Genomic DNA, 18872 nt, shown 5'->3' with positions numbered 1-18872 from the left:
AATTAGTTTTAAAAGAAATTACTTGAAAAGAAACAAAACAAACAAATAGAAAAGGCTAACAAGACTTGGGAATGCTGCTTTAATAATTCTTGACTTGTAATTTTAAATGTAGTTATGATCATTTTAAATGTAGTTTTCGAAAATCTACTAATTTTTCTCAATATTTGGAACATTTCTTACCAAGTTGCTCATTGCCCTTTTCTCCATGTTTATGAGAGAGATCACACTGATTTGCCCAAGGTTAAAATACTTTTGAAAGTTGCTGAAAGAAGAAAAGTGATGTGGCTCCAGTTTTCAAAGGGTTAAACCTCCCGTGGTGGCTTTCACACATAACATTGTCATCAAAAGTCACACACGTGCTGCTGGCTGTCCTTTTCATTACACTCTCTTTCTGCACTGTTACTACTTCCTGTGGCGCCTTAAAGGAAGGGCCACTCTATCCTAATATTTCACAGTTATATACAGAACAGCGAGGCAGCAAAATGTTGCAATACTGCCGCCTTGAACCAGCAGCGTAAAAGCAGCTTTTTACAGTTCATCAAGCGTAGAATTGGCACAGGATTGGCTGATTTTGGTGGTAGATTACCAAAGGGGATGCCTCAGTTGGCAATTTTTTGATGATGATAGCTTAACTTTAATTGTCTAATCTATAAATCAGTCAGAAAATATTTAAAAAAAAAAAAAAGCCAAATTGACAGATTTTAACAGCCCCAAAGCAAAAATAATAAATCTAACATAGTAGAAGACAAACGAACCCGGAAAATATACTCAATTTAGGAGCTGGAATCAGTATGTATTTGCTGTTTTAGGTCAAAAATCATAACGTCATTAACATCTAGTCTATTACATCCATTCAGTAACATCCGCCTATTTAACTTGTTGCCGAATGTAACTGCAATTGTGTTGTTGTTGTGATTGAGCGTTTCTCACGCTGCATATCTGTCAAAAAATTAAAAAATTACATTGTCTCCATTGTGATTAATTCCTACAAGGATTCCGTGATATCACTATTTGTTGCAAATTCCTCTTTATTTTCCTCTTCATTCCTGCTCTGCTTTATTTTGCGCTGATTGAAAAATCTTGTCATTTATCTTTTTGATGCTCCCAGCAACAGCAGCAGGTTGAAGAATTCATTCTAGATGAACAATGCAGCTGAGGCGTTTTGTTTTTTTTTAACAAAGGAGGCGATTTGACGTCAGCACCTCGCCTCGCTGAACAAAGAAATTACATCCACAAAGCAGAGAAGTGGACAACTGCAGGAGGTGCAGCTCTGAGCTGGCTCACAGTCACTCAGAGGAGGGCCGGGGGTGGCGCTCTGTGTTGTTTGAATCTACATATACTCTTTGCAGATTCAGACTGAGAGGGGAGAACAGGAGCCACAGAATGTCTGAGATCATCACGGCTTATAATAGGAGCAGCAAGCAGTGATTGTTTTTTTTTTTTGTGAATTAGTGCATGTGTCTGTGTGCACTCACTGTGCCAACTGCATTCTCACACAAACACACACACACACACCTAAAAAGCCCTCACCTTCCCTCCCAGTTACCATGGACACAAAAGCACAGGACCTAAAATTGTCACTGCCACTGATGTGCACACCTCTCAGGCCCAAATCAGCTGACTGACAAATCAGGAAAAGGAGTTTTTCCACTTGCAGCTCAATGCAAATGAACCCAAAGCAGAAATTCACATTATATAACTCCATTTCTTCATATCTGAGAGGAAAGTGGAGTGTCAGTTTGATTTGTTATTGAAGGTGAGCAGCACTGAGGAAGAAAGACGAGGCTGAGAAGGGGAAAAGTTAGCAGTTTTTCTGCCTGAGAGGAACACGAGTGACTCATGACACATCAGACTCATGGCTGTGCTTCCCCGCACTGCGCAGTGATAACGGTGAATCACAGTGAGGCAGGTCACAGACTTTGACAAGGGGAAATCCAAATCATTATCCCATCTCCATTCTGCACTGTCTACGGTTCACTGTGACCTCAGAGTCTCTGCGGCAAAGTTCAAGTCGCGCAAAAACGAACGTGTTTATCAGTTTCAGAACTTCTGAAACTGTCAATGAGGTGGAGTCGTTGTGTCGACATATAAAAACATTTTCTTATTTTATGGTTTATGATTATGTAGGAGTGGACTCCACATTGAGCTAATTAATGAATGTGTCACAAAAGGCATTTTTCTTCTTCTTCTTGTGGGATCGGACTAAAATAACTCACTCAGTAAAGCTGATAATGGGTTACCAGCACCTGCTATCTCACGGTCAGCTGGAGAGGTGTGTTTGTGTGGAGTGGGGTACTTATCTGTGAAGGACAGGAAAGAAAAGAGAGCTGGTTTATGATGGCAGAGCTGCTCTTTCTGATGTTACTAGCAGTTTGATGAAAGCACCAACTCAGAGCATTGCAGGGGCAGTGACTCACTGAAAAGAAACAATGGCTGAGTTTCATATGCAGAGCAGACACAAGTTAAGTTTTAGTCTAAATGAAGCACAAATTTCAACTGATTTTAAAGAGAATCTGCATCAGAAAATGAGAAATTAACAAGCGCTTTCATCCACGACTGTGATGCGAATATTAGCTGGAGGGCACAGTGAGATATACGATGGTGCAATTTCTCAAACCGGGTGCCATTAAACCAGTGCAAAAGCAACCTGATCTTGCTTTCAACTTGTCAAATACCGACACTTGGTCAGTTGCCCTTGGTGTCAGATAGAGACACACAGAGGTTCCTTTTAGCAATGGCATGTAATGCACTGGGCATTAGCATTTTCTGATGCTCAGAGCAGCAACTGTAGTTTAAAGAGCGAGAAAGTCCGCATAAGGTGGGTGGGAGAGGAGCAGGAAACAATCTCTGGACTTTCACCCAGGAGACCGCTATGTGTGTCTCCTATGAAACAAAAAGTCTATGGAGTCATTTTAATAACAGCATAGTGTGCTATTATGTGTAGCATACTATGCAAGTGACCTACACTAGACATTTGTGTCACTGTCCAAATGTTGGTCACAGGTCCATTCTGAATGGTAAAATTTGTAAAATATACCCTTTATTTTTTAAGTAAGTGAATTTGTGGTGCAGGGGATTTATTTATTATTTTAAGTGTTGTTTCTGCTTGTTCTTGCAATGTGTATAATATCTTTGTCTTCTAAGGCGATGTGTTGTTTTTATTTTGTGAAATCAAATCAAATATGTGGTCATTTATGTTATGTGTGGACCTTGAACTAATGACTAAGGAGAAATCTGGACCCCATGACTGGACCAGTTGGGAACCACTGCTCTATGTTACAGTACTTTAGTAACAAACACTAATTTTATTTTTAAAAATAATTTAAAAATAATCTTAAAATTTTAATTTTCATTTCAGATATAAATTGGAGAATAGGTCTCAGTCTCATCTGACGGCCGTTTTCATCTCTTCACTGAAAGTTTAAGTCACTTGCTCGCATGCTTCGAATGCAACATGATTAATTCATTAAGTATGTTTTGTTTTCATCAGTTAACCAAGTTTTCCTTTTTTTAACATGAAAATTTGTGCAGAATAGTTTGATGGAAACTCACAGATCACATGCAACACTACTAAAAGGTGGAGCAGGGTCATAAATTCAACATTTTTATCATCTCACGAACAAGAAGCGTATCAAATGAAGTAAAGTGAAGGCATGCTTGCAGATATTTATGTTTTACTTCTTTTCCGGTGCTCTGGGTGAACTGGGTGAACAGGTGCAGGTTAATTAAAAGATCTGTTGTCCATAAGATTTTACTGGTTGGAGGGATTAGCTGCACCGCCCACCTGCTGCTGCTGCTGGTCGCAGTGGAGGCGATGCAGAAATGGGCTGAGATAATCTGCCTCCTGGACCTGATAAAACAAGTTATTGTGGTCTGTTTCTTGTTGAAATTAAGTCTGGTTTGCAGATATTGTAGGTTTTTTTTTTCTCTCTCATCTTGTTTACAACTCACTTTTGCTCCACATATTTTCGAAGGAATGACAGTCATCTGTAGTAAAAGAATAGTTTTAATTGAAGGGTGATGGGAGCTTTGTCGCTCCGAGGCTTTGTCCCCAGAGGCATGCAGTCGATCTGCATGCATTAAAAACAACTGTCGTCTTTGTCTGCTGGATGGGTTTTGGCATTGAGGGCAGACTCCATAAAACAAGCGATCTGAAGTGCATACGAATTGCTATAAAACGTGATTCATAGTTAGAGCATGCAAAGCAGAAGCTCGTCCTTCCCTCCTCTGGTGCCATGAGCTCATGTATCTTTAGGTGCTGCTAAATCGTGAAACTTTACCTCTAAGTGGCTTCTGATTGATGTCTTTCCTCTGGTGGCCAACAGTGAAATAAATTCTCTGAAAAGACAAACTGTCCCTCTTGGCCTCTGGGCTGGGTGAAACAGATCTTGGTGGTTTTAAAACTCGTAAAACAAACCCCACGGAGAGCAAAAGCAGGCTGTTACGCAGGAATAATGAGCTGTTAAAAGTCAGCTAACAAGCCATTGGCATATTCCTCTTCAGTCTTCCACAGGAGTTAAGACCGTCTTGACAAAAAAAGGCATTTTGACAGTTAATTCGCGCTGAAATCCACACTGCTTAATTTAGGAAACGGCTCGTGAATGATCCAACTATGGGGTGACCTCATGCACAGCTTCTTAATTGGTTAAAGGAGCATGAAACCTCTGGATGTAAAATCCTTTTTTAAATTTTAATGGCTTTTTAACACAAACGCCTCGTGGGATTTGGTGTCAGGATTTTCCTTATCTTTATTACTGTGAGGGAGGATAGAAGAGAGACTCCATTAAAGCTCAGTCCTGTCTTGACTGATGGAGGGTTCACATTTCAAGATCGCTCCTTGAAAGGCATTTAAATCTTGTAAGAACCTCGTATTTATGTGAAGGACTGATCTGGCTGCTACTGTCCTAACTAATTGTAGAAAGTTTGTTTGAAGTGAAAAGCTTATAATATAAAATATGTTTATGTTTAGATTTACAGAGCGTTAACCACCCGATCAACCATCTGTCAGATAGTCTGACCAAAAAGTGAATGAAAACAGTTAAAATACCTGAAACTTAAAACTTGAAAAATAGGAATAGGTTAAGATGTGCTTTAGATCTGTCTGCTAAATATGAAGCTAACATTACAGCTAGCAGCAGTTAGCTGGGTGCGACATACTCACTGGAGCTAATAACGGCCCTGTTTAGATGGCGCACTTTTTGCAACTTGCTGCATCTTTTTCAGATCACCCAAGGAAAAACTCCCGAAAATGAACCCCTGTACCCCCTTGACCCTGAACCCTGTTTTTCCCCCGGGAAAAAAAAGGAAGAAACCTCAGGAAGAGCGGCAGAGGATGCTGAGGGATCCCTCTTCAACAACGGACAGACGTGCAATAGACAATTGTGGCAAAAAGGAAAGAGAAAGAGAGAGGGGGAGGGGGAGAGAGGCACAGCAATAATGAAAACAGACGCATGTCATAATACAATAACAATAGGTGCGAAATTATCAAATGCACTCTATGATGATATTGTGGGTGTTAATAAGAGTCTCATGCATATATTGATATGGAGGTGTCCAAAGGCATGATCACAGCTTCGGCGCAACCAGGACCAAGAGCTCTTGGTCCTGGTTGCGCCGATGTTACAGTATCAGTATCAGGGTTACAGTATCAGTGCAGCCACAGCACGAGAGGTGCTCACCAACTCAAAAGCAGGAAACAAAATGCATAACTGTCATTGAAAACCATTTTAAAAAGCCCCTACAGGTTGCTAAAACATGCTCTGTCTGATCATCGCGAAAGTGCTGATGTCACCTTTGGACAAAGCCAGGCTAGTTGTTTACAGTCTTTATGCTAAGCTAATGAAGCTAGATAGTTGCTGGCTCTAGCTTCATATTTAATGGACATATATTAAAGTGGTTTCAGCCTTTTATGTAACTCATTCAATAAAGCGAAATAATTAATTAATTGAAGTGAAAGTTTCCTTTTAAAAAACCTCACATGCAGATTGAGAAATTTCCTCAAGCTGAGCACCTGCTCATCAGTCACTGTTTTCTGAATGACACCTTTTATTACTGAAGCACTCGCACACTCAATGAACATGCATTTTCTCTTATTTTGACAGACAGCTTGTACAATGGCCCGAAGCGCACTGCTGCTTCCACACTTAATCTGTATTAGTGCTGCGATTTCATGCTGTGCTTCTCGATGATTGTGACTCCAATAGCTAATTCATTAATGCTGTTTGAACAAAAAATGAGGTGACTGTGTCTAGTGCTGCCTCTCCGGTGCCATATGCATACAGTTGGCAGGCAGCTTTCCTTTTTAATAGGCCAGGCAATGCCTTGGCAATCTCCAAGCCCCTACGTCCAGTGCAGGCATTCCACAGGATTAGCGTGGCAGCGTCGCAACTCCTCGAAGCCAGCCGCCGTCGCTGCAGATCACCCTTTTGAGCAGAAATCTGTCCTCTGAAGCTGAGCTAAAATTAGACCAGCCATCTGTGATTAAAACAGCTAAAATTCACACGTGTCTGGAGAAATTTATAGTGTGTAACTGCTTCCATTTGGGCCGAGCTGGTGAATAACAGTTGATAGCTTGTTTTTTTTTTTTTTTTGCAAATGTGTGCCAGTGGGTAGTAAAATGGAGAGTGGGGTTTTTCACACCTACTGCAACCTTGATAGCAGCTTTTAGCGCTTTTTCACAGGCCAGTAGGTCCTTCTCACATGTGCGACATGTTAAAGTTCAGGACTTTCATTGATTTCCTGGCGCAGTCCCCCAACCGCCCCACCCCTCCGCAAACCGCCCCTTCAACCAGATCAAACGTAAAGCATCTCCTTTCAAGCCTTCCTTTCCTTTCATGTACACAGCGCAGGCCCTCGTGCATGTGGGTACGCCTCCGTTATGGTGGTCTTTTTTTTCTTGTCTTTTTTTTTCGCTGTGTACTGCGTGGGTGAGGGAGACTGTGCTGCATTGCATGCATGAGCTCAGCTCCTGCTCCAGTTGATGGGACAGACTTCTCTCTCTCTCTCAACCCCCCACCACCCTGCACCCAGATCAGCAGCAGTTAATGAAAGTGGATTGATTTTCCTGTACCTCTTGCACACAGCGTATAATCTGGGGGATGAAATCAACAGGAAAACAAAAGTTCCTACAGCCCTCTATTACATTTGCTGTTTTATTTATTTTATTGCCAGCCAAGAGTGTATAACTGAGACTGAAATCCATATCATGTCAAGCATTTCTTTCGCCAGCGTGATAAAGAAAAAAGTGACATTTTAAGGCATAGATGCAATAAATGTAGCAACAAAGGGCGACAGTTTTGTCGCCTCACATTGCCTGTTTATCAGCCAAAAAGTTGCACTTGAAAACAAAGACTACAGCCAGCGGCCAACTAGCACGTACATTGTGCATTGTATTTTTGATTAAAAAAGGATGACTGAAGAGCGGCAGGATGGATTCAAGACACCAGTTAGCACATAAACAACACATATATAGAATATTTAACTTGCTCTAATGAACAATAACACAAACCATTATAAATCAATTCTGCTAAAGAGCTCAGTGGCTAAAAAAGTAATCTTACCCAATATAACAACTTTGTTTTGGTTTTACTTCCTCTTGACTTTAGTTTTTTTCTCACTTCGGTTTCTCTTTTTGTCCACTAAGCTGAATGGCCAAATGACGGGCTCCAAGGGCTCCATCATCTCTGTGTTGAATCAGCTGGAAAAAAACTGACAATGGCTGACTATTTCCAACAGTGTGGGGCACACTTCTAAAACAAGGGTGACAGAAATTTGCCAACGGCCTGACATTGACCAACGGGCTGACTGTTGGCTTGGTGTGTCAGTGCCCTCAAAAGACAACTGAAGAGGCAAAAAAACATTGACAGAAGAGACTGTAACCTTCCTACAACTGATACATAAATTGCTATAAATGCTGTATTTCCAGTACTTTTGACATCGACCACCAGCTGACCATCGATTTGGTGTGTGAAGACTTTCAGGAAATGTTCTCATTATGTTTGCTGCTGAAAGTTAGATGAGAAGATTCACACTACTTGACTGGGGTTTATCTTCTCATCTAACGGCCAGCAAAACAGCGAATACTTGATTTCCCCCAAATTTCAAACTTTTCCTGTAAACTGATAATATTGCAGGTGTGAGTTTGGAGGAAGTGTGACGCAAGTTTCTGAGGGCTATAAATTCATAAAGTCAACAGCAACAAACTAGGAAGAGTCGGATTAGCATTTCATGTTTATAACCCTCCCCTCTCTGATAAAGACTCCATGTCAGAGCACGATCACGCTGATGGAAGGAGACAGTGTGAGCGGGATTATAAATACTTCTAAGCGCTGTCTCCCCTCCTCACACACTTAAGGATGGATTATGGCATCTTGCAGGCTTGCGCTCAGCCTGCAGATGGCTGCTCCTCCACCCTCTGACCCTCCCTCCATCCCTTCATCCATCCTTCCTGCCTTCCTTCCTTCCTCTCACTCTGCCTCTGTAGCTAGCTTGTCCTCTGGCAGGTGGCTCTTTCCTTTCCCGTTATGGCGTAGTGTTTTTTAAGCTGCACCTCTGGCAATTTGATGAGTCATCGTATTAATTGCACACAAATTCAAAGTGACTGTCTGATTTCGCCTCACCAGATGCTCCAAGCTACTTTTCATCATCACACAAACAACATATTTCCGTCCAGGAAATGTAGCTCTGACTTTCATAAACCAATAATAAATATGTTCTAATATCCCCTATGTGTGTGTAAAGTAGGCTTATCATCAATGGGAAATTTATTTTGGTAACAGGATGAGATAAGATAGGACTTTATTTATGCAGAGGGAAATTGTTATGCCGCAGCTGTACTAAGTAGCGCAAACAAACAAATTATATACATTAAAAATTATAAATAAGGTGCAAAATACAAACAATGCCAGATATATCAAGTGGTAAACAGTATGGTGCAAATCCAAAATGTTAAAAAGAAAACAGTTATTGGTAAGGATCAGAAAAATATACAGATTAACTATAAAATAAACTGGATTATTACACCATTAAAGGGCCAGTGTGTAGGATATCAGGGGATATATTTGCAAAAATGGAAAATAATATAGTAAGTATGTTTTCTTGAGTGTATAATCTACATTGGGAGCAAGCCCTTGTCCACAGAGTCCACCATGTTTCTACAGTAGCCCAAAACAGACAAATCAAACACTGACTTAAAACAGGACCATTTGTGTTTCCTCCTTGGTCACTATAGTTAGCAGCCTGTTCCTGACCAGCTAAACAGTATTAGAAAAATGTGGGGTTTTTTTATATGATTCTGTTTTATTAAGTGTTTTTGCAGGTTTAAATCACCTGACCTGTTTGTTTTAGAGAGGAAGAGACCTCTGCAGATATTTGGGCTCCCGTTAAAAACCTTCTGAACAATGAACACTGAAGGAATCCCAACAGGGAGTTCATGCTTTGCACATTGGAGAAGCTTCAATTTAAAATTCTTACCTCTGTATGCCACTAAATCTCACACACTGCCCCTTAAATTTTAAAATATTTCAATCACAAGTTCCTCTTATAACATTTGCATCATATTGGTTTATTGATTGTCTTAATTTTTGATAATAATTTGTCTTCCTAATACAGAAAAACAGAAGTTTTGTACTTTTTTGTTTAGTCCTTGTTTTTAGTACAGGAACAGAGTCTTTCTGGGTTACATCTTTTTGGCACATTTTTTGCAGTATTGTGCATAATGTTCATATTGCAGTTATAAAACAGTATTCCATTTATTTTATTGACAATTGCAGTATAATTGTTGTTTGCTGTATTGGTTTGCCTGCAGACATTAATATTTGCAGTGTGCCATCTTAAAAATAAGTACATCTTCAAAAATATTGGGTTGTTTTGGGGCTGAAATGTAAAAAAAGCTCCATCAGAGTCTTTAAACAACATATAGTACACAGTGATATTACTCATTATATGCTGCAAAGCTGACATTTGAAAAAAACAAACCAAGAATTTGTTAACCTTTGAACGCTTTTTAGCTGCGTGAACTCACTCACAGATGGCTTGTGCTTGCAAATGTCAGCACGGTGAGGTGAGCTGCAAGGAGAAATGAATATCATTACATAAGCGATGATGGCATGAGCAAGCATGGCCTCAGGTGTCCTGACCGTCAGGATCTATGGTTTGTAAATGTATCTCTACATTGGAATGTTATAATAAAGAGTGGACACAAAAGCATCAAATCTGCTTTCTTGTGCTCACGGTTCGTAGTACTGCAGTGGCAGTGCAGCTCGTAATAAAAGCATCCTCTTTAATGGTTTTTCTATCTTGGTCCACAGTTTGTCCCAGTGAGTGTGTTACATGGGGTGCTGGAGATGAAGCCAGGGAAAGAGGCCAGACATCCACCCACACACCCACACACACACACACACACACACACACACACACACACACACACACACACACACACACACACTCGTAGTAGTGCCTTTCATCCACTTGCATCATTTTTTCCTGCTTTGGCAAAGCAACATAAAAATAGTATTCGTCTGAATAGAGAAGCATAAAATAGAGATTTTAAACTGCACTCTAAAGTTTAGCTCTGCCTGATTTATGTGAACACGTGTAATCACTATTGGAAGCGGTCTAATTTTCTGTGTGTCTTTTTAAGGTTGTCTAGCACAGAGTCAGATGTAATTTATTTCGGTCTTGCTGATGACCATGACCTGCAGACTGTCAGCTATTGTTACTTCATAATAAACAGCTGCCAGTGGCTGTTAGTGACCAGCTGAGAGAGTCGGATTGAGATTTTACAGGTGTCATATTCTGGACAGGCGTGCATTAAACTAGTTCCTGAAATCCATCAAAAAACATTCAATTGGAATATTTTTAAGGGAATAACATCCTGTTTGGATACATTTAAGTGATATCAAATTAGGTCTCTGTTTCGCTCGAATTTACTGACTCTCTGGCGGCTCCTTTGCCAAATGGCCGCTTGGGAAATACTAAATCAAATTGGACTAATATTCATCGGACAACCCCTGTGTTTGGTGAAATATGGTCAGTAATTAATGACAAAATTTGTATTTTACAAACAAAGGACAGATCAGATTGGAACAAGATTTAGCACACAGATGACCTCTATAAATTTAAATAAAATTAAAGCAGGACAGCAGTTTATAGTAGTCCCATAAAACAGAGAAGATGATTTAAGAAGCCATTGTTTAAATGGCTGAAAGGCTTTTGTTACGTGCTGGTAGAACAATAATAGCCTTGAAAGACTTCCTATCCAATGGTGTGCTCCATTTGCACTGGAAAATTGGACTTTCTATGTTCCCAGTTGGAAATTTCAACAGGAATGCCCCTGAAGTCAGATTTCTGACTCGGCTGTTGCATTTATCAACAGTAATGCAGCTTTGTTATGCCGTTTATCTGCATTTCTGTCTTATTTGTGTCTCACTAAACAAGTTGTACAAACAGCCCTGTCCAACTTCTATCTGTGGACCTGTTTCTACATTTTTTTAATGTGCAAAACATGGTGCAACATCTTGGTTTTACTGAAACGCAATCAACTCGGATATACAGTTATCACAGCTCCTACTTTCAAGGTAAATGGAACGTCGCAAACTTGGTTTGTTTACAGGGAAAATTGATAAAGTGTTAATCAACACATGATAGAAACCAGTTCCAACTGTGGTAAATGTTAAAGGTACAGAGCTCTTTACAAGGTCTGCTGCTATTATTATTTCATCTGACAATTGTTTTCTTGACTGATAGATTTTCCTGTAAAACATATGCCCAGTATGATTTTACCAGATGATGCTTCAAGTTGCTTGTTTTGTCCACCTAACAGTCAAAAACCAAATATATTCAATCAAGGGCTTAAAGTTACCCAGCTGATTTTCTTCTACATCAATTAATGATCATTTGTCTAACGTCATCAGAAAAATGACATCAGAAAAGAGTAAAAAATGGTTTTCCTAGACACCTACGTGATGTCATCAGATATCTTGTTTTTTCCGACCAAATGGCCAAAACCCAGAACTATTCAATTTACTTACATAAAACTGCAGTTTTTCACTTTGTAGAAGATTAAGGGATTCATTTATTATCAGCATAGTTTGACAAACCTACTAATGGAAATAGAAATTTTGATGATTACAGATAATGGACAACAAGACCAACTGTCCGAGCTAAGTGTCAGATGAACTCTGACGAACTCATTTAATCCAATCTTGCATGTTGCTGCAGTGTGTGAAAGGGTACATAGCCATCATCCTTCTTATTCGAAAAGAAAGTGTCACCACAAACGTCAGAGGGTTTATACCCGATATAATCTCCAGCAACCACAGGTATGGACAGCTTATCTTTTAGCTATTAAATCCTACACAGGAAGCTGTCACAGCTTCACTTTGTGTGGACATCCCACACAGACAGCCTGTGAAGGAGCAGTTGGTGCACCTGTGGGCGGGTGTGTCATCACACTCTGTGAAAGTTGGAGCTGCTCCTCCCTTTTCAGACAGAGAGCTTGGATGAATGCCAAATCAGCCGTGGGCGAAGGGAGCTCTGCGCTCACGGTGTATCAGGTTCCACAGGTGGAAACACCACCCTGCCTCAGCCCCCGTCATTCAACCTTGTTTAGGGACCGCTTTAGTCAGCAACAACCACTCACATTAGGGCGTTAATCCAGCTATAGTCGTGAGGATGACATGAGGAGCTTCTGCAGGACAAACACCTTCTGCAGCTTTAAAGTGCACATAGTGAGAACAAGTTGTTCTCAGGATGATTGTGAGTTGATTTAAGACGTAGCACAGCCTATATAAACTGTGTGACTGACAAAACAATCATACAGAATGATAACAAATGCATTCTAACTTAGTTTATATTCTCTACTGGTTGTCATTCTAAATATGCTTGAGCAACAAAAACTTGCAGGCAGTTTCTCAATTTTCATTTGGAAGAAATTACAATAAATCGTGGGTTGTGGTGAGACAGCTCCGGAGACAGCTGGGAAAACATGAAAATAATCTATTAAATCTTTGGAAAAACATTTTGCCCTCTCTATGTGAAGTTCCTATAATTAAAGTGGCAGTAGCTGTCCAAAGTCACACATAATATATATCATTTTAATGTCAGTACAAAACTGCTGACTCTGGTTTCCTTCAAATGCCAGTTTGTTTTAAGTATTGGGACCACATATTATTTGGGGCTTTACATAGTATTAGTAAAGAATGCAATTGGCTAAACTACTCTCCAAGATCTGTTTCTTTACTTCAAGTGGCATCAGCTTCACCTCTTACTTAGTTACCATTTAACTAATGCAATGGAGCTACAGGTGCAGTACTTCTCTTTGCAGGACAGCGGTAGTTAGGCTCTGTGTAGTTTAAGGCACCAGAAAAAATATGTCAAGTATTTTGTGGAATACTTTTTTTCTCTTTCAGTTAGCTTCACTTAGTGTAAAGACAGTGGGAACAGGGGGGAAACAGTTAGCCTGGCTCAGTCAAATGGTAACATAATCAGCCTACCAACACCTTTTAAAGCTCATTGATTGAGTTATATTTTTCATGCAGTTAAAATTGTGAAATGCTCCTTCACAGTATAACTGTGATGCTTTGATATGAGAGATGTGACACCATCACACAGTGTTAAATATTGTTGAGTTAGTTGGGCTACGCCCTCGCTATAAACAGATGGCTGTCGCTAAGCTCCTGTAAAGGGTAAAGATTGTTTACATGTGGCCTCTATTTTTGGTCATGTATGATGAGATAGTAGCCGTACAACTGAGCTTGGTCAGGTTGATGTATAATAATAATAATAATAATAATAATAATAATAATAATAATAATAATAATAATAATGATAATAATAATGATAATGATAATAATAAGAATGTGACTATGTGACTGTCAATGCTGAGAGAGAAGTCCTGGGAGGAGGGGAGGAGGGATTTGGGGCCAATGATGATAAGTTCCAATTTATTGCAGTTGAGTTCTGGGAGGTTGCTGTTCATCCTGTTTTTTTCTGTCAGTTGGGTGATTTGTGAGGGTTGAAAGAATGGCAGGAGTGATGGTTTTGGTGGAGATGTTAAGCTGATTAATATTGGTGTAACAGTTAAATAATAGTCCATGGGGGTGTATGATGTGACCGAGCAGTAGCATGTAAAGAATGAACAGGAGGGGACCAAGTACCGTACCTTGAGGGACGCCATGTGTAATTTGGGGGGTATGAGATTTGCAGTTATTAATGGAGATGAATTGAGCTCTGTCTGAAAGGTAGGATCTGAACCAGGCAAGTGCTGAGCCAGTTATGCCAATGGATGATTGCAGGCGGCTGAGGAGGACAGAGTGATCAATAGTGTTAAAGGTGGTGCTGAGGTCGAGGAGGAGGAGCATACTGAGGGAGGTGGGGTCAGACAAGAGTAGGAGGTCATTGGTGACCTTAGGCGAAGCAGTTTCCGTTTAAAGTCACAAGATTTGTATGTTGGTTAAAATGACAAGCATTGTGAAAAATTTCAGCAAGAGTATTTCTTTAGGTTATGACTATCTTTTTTTTAAAAGACAAAAACGATTAATCAATTAAGTGTTGCAGCTCTAGTCATAGAGATATTTTTTCTGCTGTAGTGTAACCCCATCAAAATAAAATCAGCTTTTTAAACCATGAGGAAAACTCCTTGAATATGTTGTATGTCAGACTGATTATACATGGAGTAATATCCGTCAGAAACTGTAATAACATCTTAATCATTATTCAAAATATGAGGCTCAGAAGAAAGAAGTCATGAATGCACACAGTCTCACACACACAAACTGAAAACCAGATGGATTTTGGGGGGATTATAGGAACTCTATCTGAGATAAAACAAAATTCCTGTTTTCTCTTCTACTTCCTGTGAGGAGAAGTAGGGAGTTTGGTTTCAGCTGTGAGATTGAGAGCCTGCTTGGAGGGCGCTGCTGGAATTTTAGGTTCTGTTTGTGTATATAAAAGTTAATCCCGGTTATAACTTGAAAAGACAAAAATGGTTTAGTGCGAGGATGAACATAAAAGCTGGCGGTGAGCTCCAGCAGGAGATAATCGGGCAGTTCAGTCGAGGCTCCTTGATGGTATCTGAGAAAATACCTCGTGTGACAGAGGTCTGTTTAGAGTGTTAATGTGCCACAGACTCGCGCTCACCAAAGACCTCATGCTTTTGATTTAGTTTGTTTAGTGTGTCTCGACAGCCCTGCCCGCTACAATGGCAAACACAGGGACGTTTGTTTAGGAGTCTCTCTGCTGGTTAATACAGAGCAGCTTTCAAGGTTACTGTCACCAACATGTCGCTCTGTGTGGCCTGCAGCCCGATCGCTGTGAAAAAAAACCCCTCCGCTCTGCACCGGTGAGATTAAACCTGAGGGATTTGTACTTCTCACCGTCTGCCTGTCAGGAGCCGTGCACAGAGTGACGAAGCATGTTGTGACGGCTGTCCTCGTGATATCGTCCCGGTGAATGGACGGCTGTTTAATCTGCGCCTGAAAAGAAGATTTGAGAGGGGGCAATAAGAGGGGAGAGGGATTTAAGGTCCAACATAGGGATGGCTTTGACTAGTGGGTGCATTTCACCTGCAGAAGGGGTAGATGTGATTCCTAACACAACTTGATAATGTGTGTGCCCTTGTCTGACAGTGACTTGGAGGTGATTTAAACACAATCGTCTCCGCAGCAGAGCAGCTACAGAGCCTCCGCTGCTCTCGCAGTACAAGCGGACAGAAGGAGGCGATGAAATTTTAATGAGGTGATTGTATTATACTGTACGCTGTCCGGTCTTAAGCTGCTTCCCTGTGACATCCCAACACAACATTTAAACATTTGTTTATCGGCCTCTCGCCCTGGATGTCCATTGACGAGGGTGTGCTCTATGGTCAGAGATCTGCTGACAAACATTTGTGGGAAAACTTGTTTTAAAAGAGACAGGTTGTTTGGGAGGTACAAGTTCCCACTTGCAAGGATGTGCACAAAGGAGTTCTTCCTTTGGTCTTTATGTAACAGTCATGTTTATCCTTCAGTGACTGCATTAGGGGAGCAACTAATCATTATGCCTACTGATGAACCTCTCTGTTATTTGTATTATTAATTTAGGACTCAAGGTGACATCTGCAAATTATTTTTTTGTCTGACCAATGGCCCAAAACACTGTAATCATATTTAAGAGCAAATTGTCACACTTAAGAAGCTGGGATCACCAAACATTTTGTGTAAACTATTGAATTACTAATAGGGCGAATGGTTTTTGTCACGGTGTTAAAGGTCCAGTGTGAAGGATTTACAGGCATGTATAGAAATGGATATAATAAGTATGTTTTGAATGAGCCATTTGTATCTACATCAAGGAGGCTCTGTCATGAATGTATTAAGAAAACCTGGATACAGCATGGAGGCAGAGCCACTGTTCATTCCTGTGAGAGCTGCTCAGTAGCGCATGAAGCAAAAAACTCTTTATTCACGCGATGTAAGAGTGCCTGGATCTCCTGCATCATAAGGTCCATAGAACAGGCGCAATAGAGACTAAGAGAGAGGCTGAGTGCACCTGAGTGGGTAACTTGCACCAGCGGCACAGCTGACTTTCAGTTTATGGTCTAGTATGGGTAGAAATGCTAAATATTCGTTAGAGCCATGCAGCTTCTCTCCTGCATTATGCCTCAAAGTATATTTGGGTTTTAAACTGTCAGTCAGACAAAACAAAACATTCAAATCTGTGAATCTGCAGTAGCGTTTTTTTGTTATCTTCTGACATTTTACTGACAATGTGTAAAAAAAGTCCTGTTTGTGATATTAAGTCGTTTTTTTGGTTGTGGTGCTCTCTAATTTGTTATAGAAAGCCCTCAGTGGTCAGAGAGGATGGATGTAATTGAACTGGAGCTGCGTTACACATTGGCCCAACCTTTCACTGCTAATGTGCTGTCACAAAGCAGTAGCGAGTTCGACTCACAAGCGACCAAGAGAGCGGTTTTATCAGCAGTGGGGCCTGAACACATGAATGTGTGGCTGCAGGAGCCTCTCTGCGACCAGGGGAGGAATTATCCTGACAGTCTGTGACTTGGCTCTTTTCGCCTGTCTGCCTCTCTGTGCGTCAGATACGGGACCCGAGCTGGACGGGGCCTCTGGCTGTCCCCTGTCCGGAGCTGAGAGCCTGTCGCTTTTCATCTCCTCTCACTGAGTGGTTGTGGTGCTTTCTCTGCTCCACAGTGTGAGATGATTCCTCGGTGATGGTGATGAGCACCGTAAATGATTTCACACTACACGAGAGATGCTGACTGGACCCTCCTAGCCTCTAATCGATTGACCCTCTTCTACAGCCTTTTGTGGCTTGTTAATTGGTCTCCAGTTCCCTGCTGACACAGTGACCCTAATGGAGGAGAATTACTGCTGTCTCGTCATGCATTAACCTCCCTCCTCCACCCCTTATTTTCATCAACTTGCCCTCCCTCTCAGGCCGAACCTCTGCTCCCATCCCCCCCGCCAGCACACTCCCGGGTTTCATAGCAGCTGGGTAGACGGGGCGAAGTGCACTCTCCCATCCTGTCACATGTCGCTGTGCCTCTGGGAGCCACAGTCAGGTGACACTGCTAAAGCACCAAGAGGCAAACAGTGACTGTTTGCACACTGTTGTCCCTTAATTAGTTTAAACTTAATTTAGGCATGGTCAGGGTTATGAGAGGCCTCTTTGCATGAGAGGTCAGATCAAGCTTCAGGGATCATGACTTTTGGATAAATTCATTTCTGTGCATCTGCACTGTTTCAGTAGATCTAAAGTGAAAAACTAAATATTTAAGAGGTCAGGGCTGCAGCTTATTATTAGGGCGATAAATCATTGGGTCAAAATGCCTTTAACAGATTTTTTCCAATCCCAAGTTGACATCTATAAATGTCATGTTTGCCTGACCAACACTTTAAAACCCTTTTTAAACTTGACTGGGTTTTTTTGGGGGATTTTTTTCCAGAAACATGGGGAGAAGACAACAAGCAACCTATTAAGAAATGGCCCAAAAATTAGTAAGAAATTACCTCAAAAGCTGTAGTAGTAGTAAGCAATAATAATAATAAGAATGATAATAATGAAGTAAAACAATCAATGGCCTAAAAAATAAAATTAAAAATGTATTCATTTCTTTTTTTTCTGTAACATAATTTTAAATATAAGATTTTTACAATTATAAAAACATTTTTCCCCCCTATTTTCTAGATAATTTTCTAATAATTCTTTCTCTTTATTTAAAAGCTAATTCATAGGCAATGTTCTTGTCAAATTTGACTAATTTCTTGCAATTTGTGGGACATTTCTTGCCAAGTTTATCATAGCCTAAATTCCCTGTGTTTCTGAAAGAAATTGCACCAATTTGCTCAGGTTGCATAGGGTCAAAAAGCTTACAAAAGGCATCTGAACACAGCACCACAAAACTGCTGTCCGTCCAGGTTTCAAATGGTTAATATTGCATAAAACAGAAAAAAAGCCGCAAAGCAGATGAGCAGCTGGGACTAATTAATGTTGAAACTGTTTGATGAATTACCCTGGAAATGAAGACAGTCTATGAGGGCATCTCTAAACCAATAGCAGTGGTGGGGGGGTCATTACATCTCAAGAGATCAGCTGCCGTTTGTTTGCCTTTTCTGTGTTTTTAAGTAACCTTTCTGTGTCTGGATGGGTTTTTCTGTGCAGCTGCAAGCTTAAATTCTGTGTAGCAGCTCACCCACACTGGCTGCTGCTTCTATTATTTACAAGTGTGAATATTTCATGATGACATCAGGGTAGGGACGTCCTAATGAGCCGTGGCACTCGCTCATCTGGCCCTAAAACAGGCCGGCGATGGCTCCACTGTGGCGCCACAAAAGCTGAGCGGGGGCCTGTAGTAAAGTCTTATTTTGGGTTAAACT

General features: G+C 40.7%; 1 protein-coding gene across 1 annotated transcript in view; it reads left to right on the top strand.

Annotated features, from left to right (window-relative positions):
- The window catches only part of traf4a (tnf receptor-associated factor 4a), a 48669-nt gene that overhangs the window by 14985 nt on the left and 14812 nt on the right, over positions 1-18872 (top strand). The window lies entirely within an intron of this gene.

Source organism: Plectropomus leopardus, chromosome 6, assembly GCF_026936395.1.
Source record: "Plectropomus leopardus strain MGB_pleo_1.0 chromosome 6, ASM2693639v1, whole genome shotgun sequence".
Classification (NCBI taxonomy): domain Eukaryota; kingdom Metazoa; phylum Chordata; class Actinopteri; order Perciformes; family Serranidae; genus Plectropomus; species Plectropomus leopardus.
Note: the sequence above shows the minus strand (reverse complement) of the source record. Positions and strands in the feature narration are given on the sequence as shown.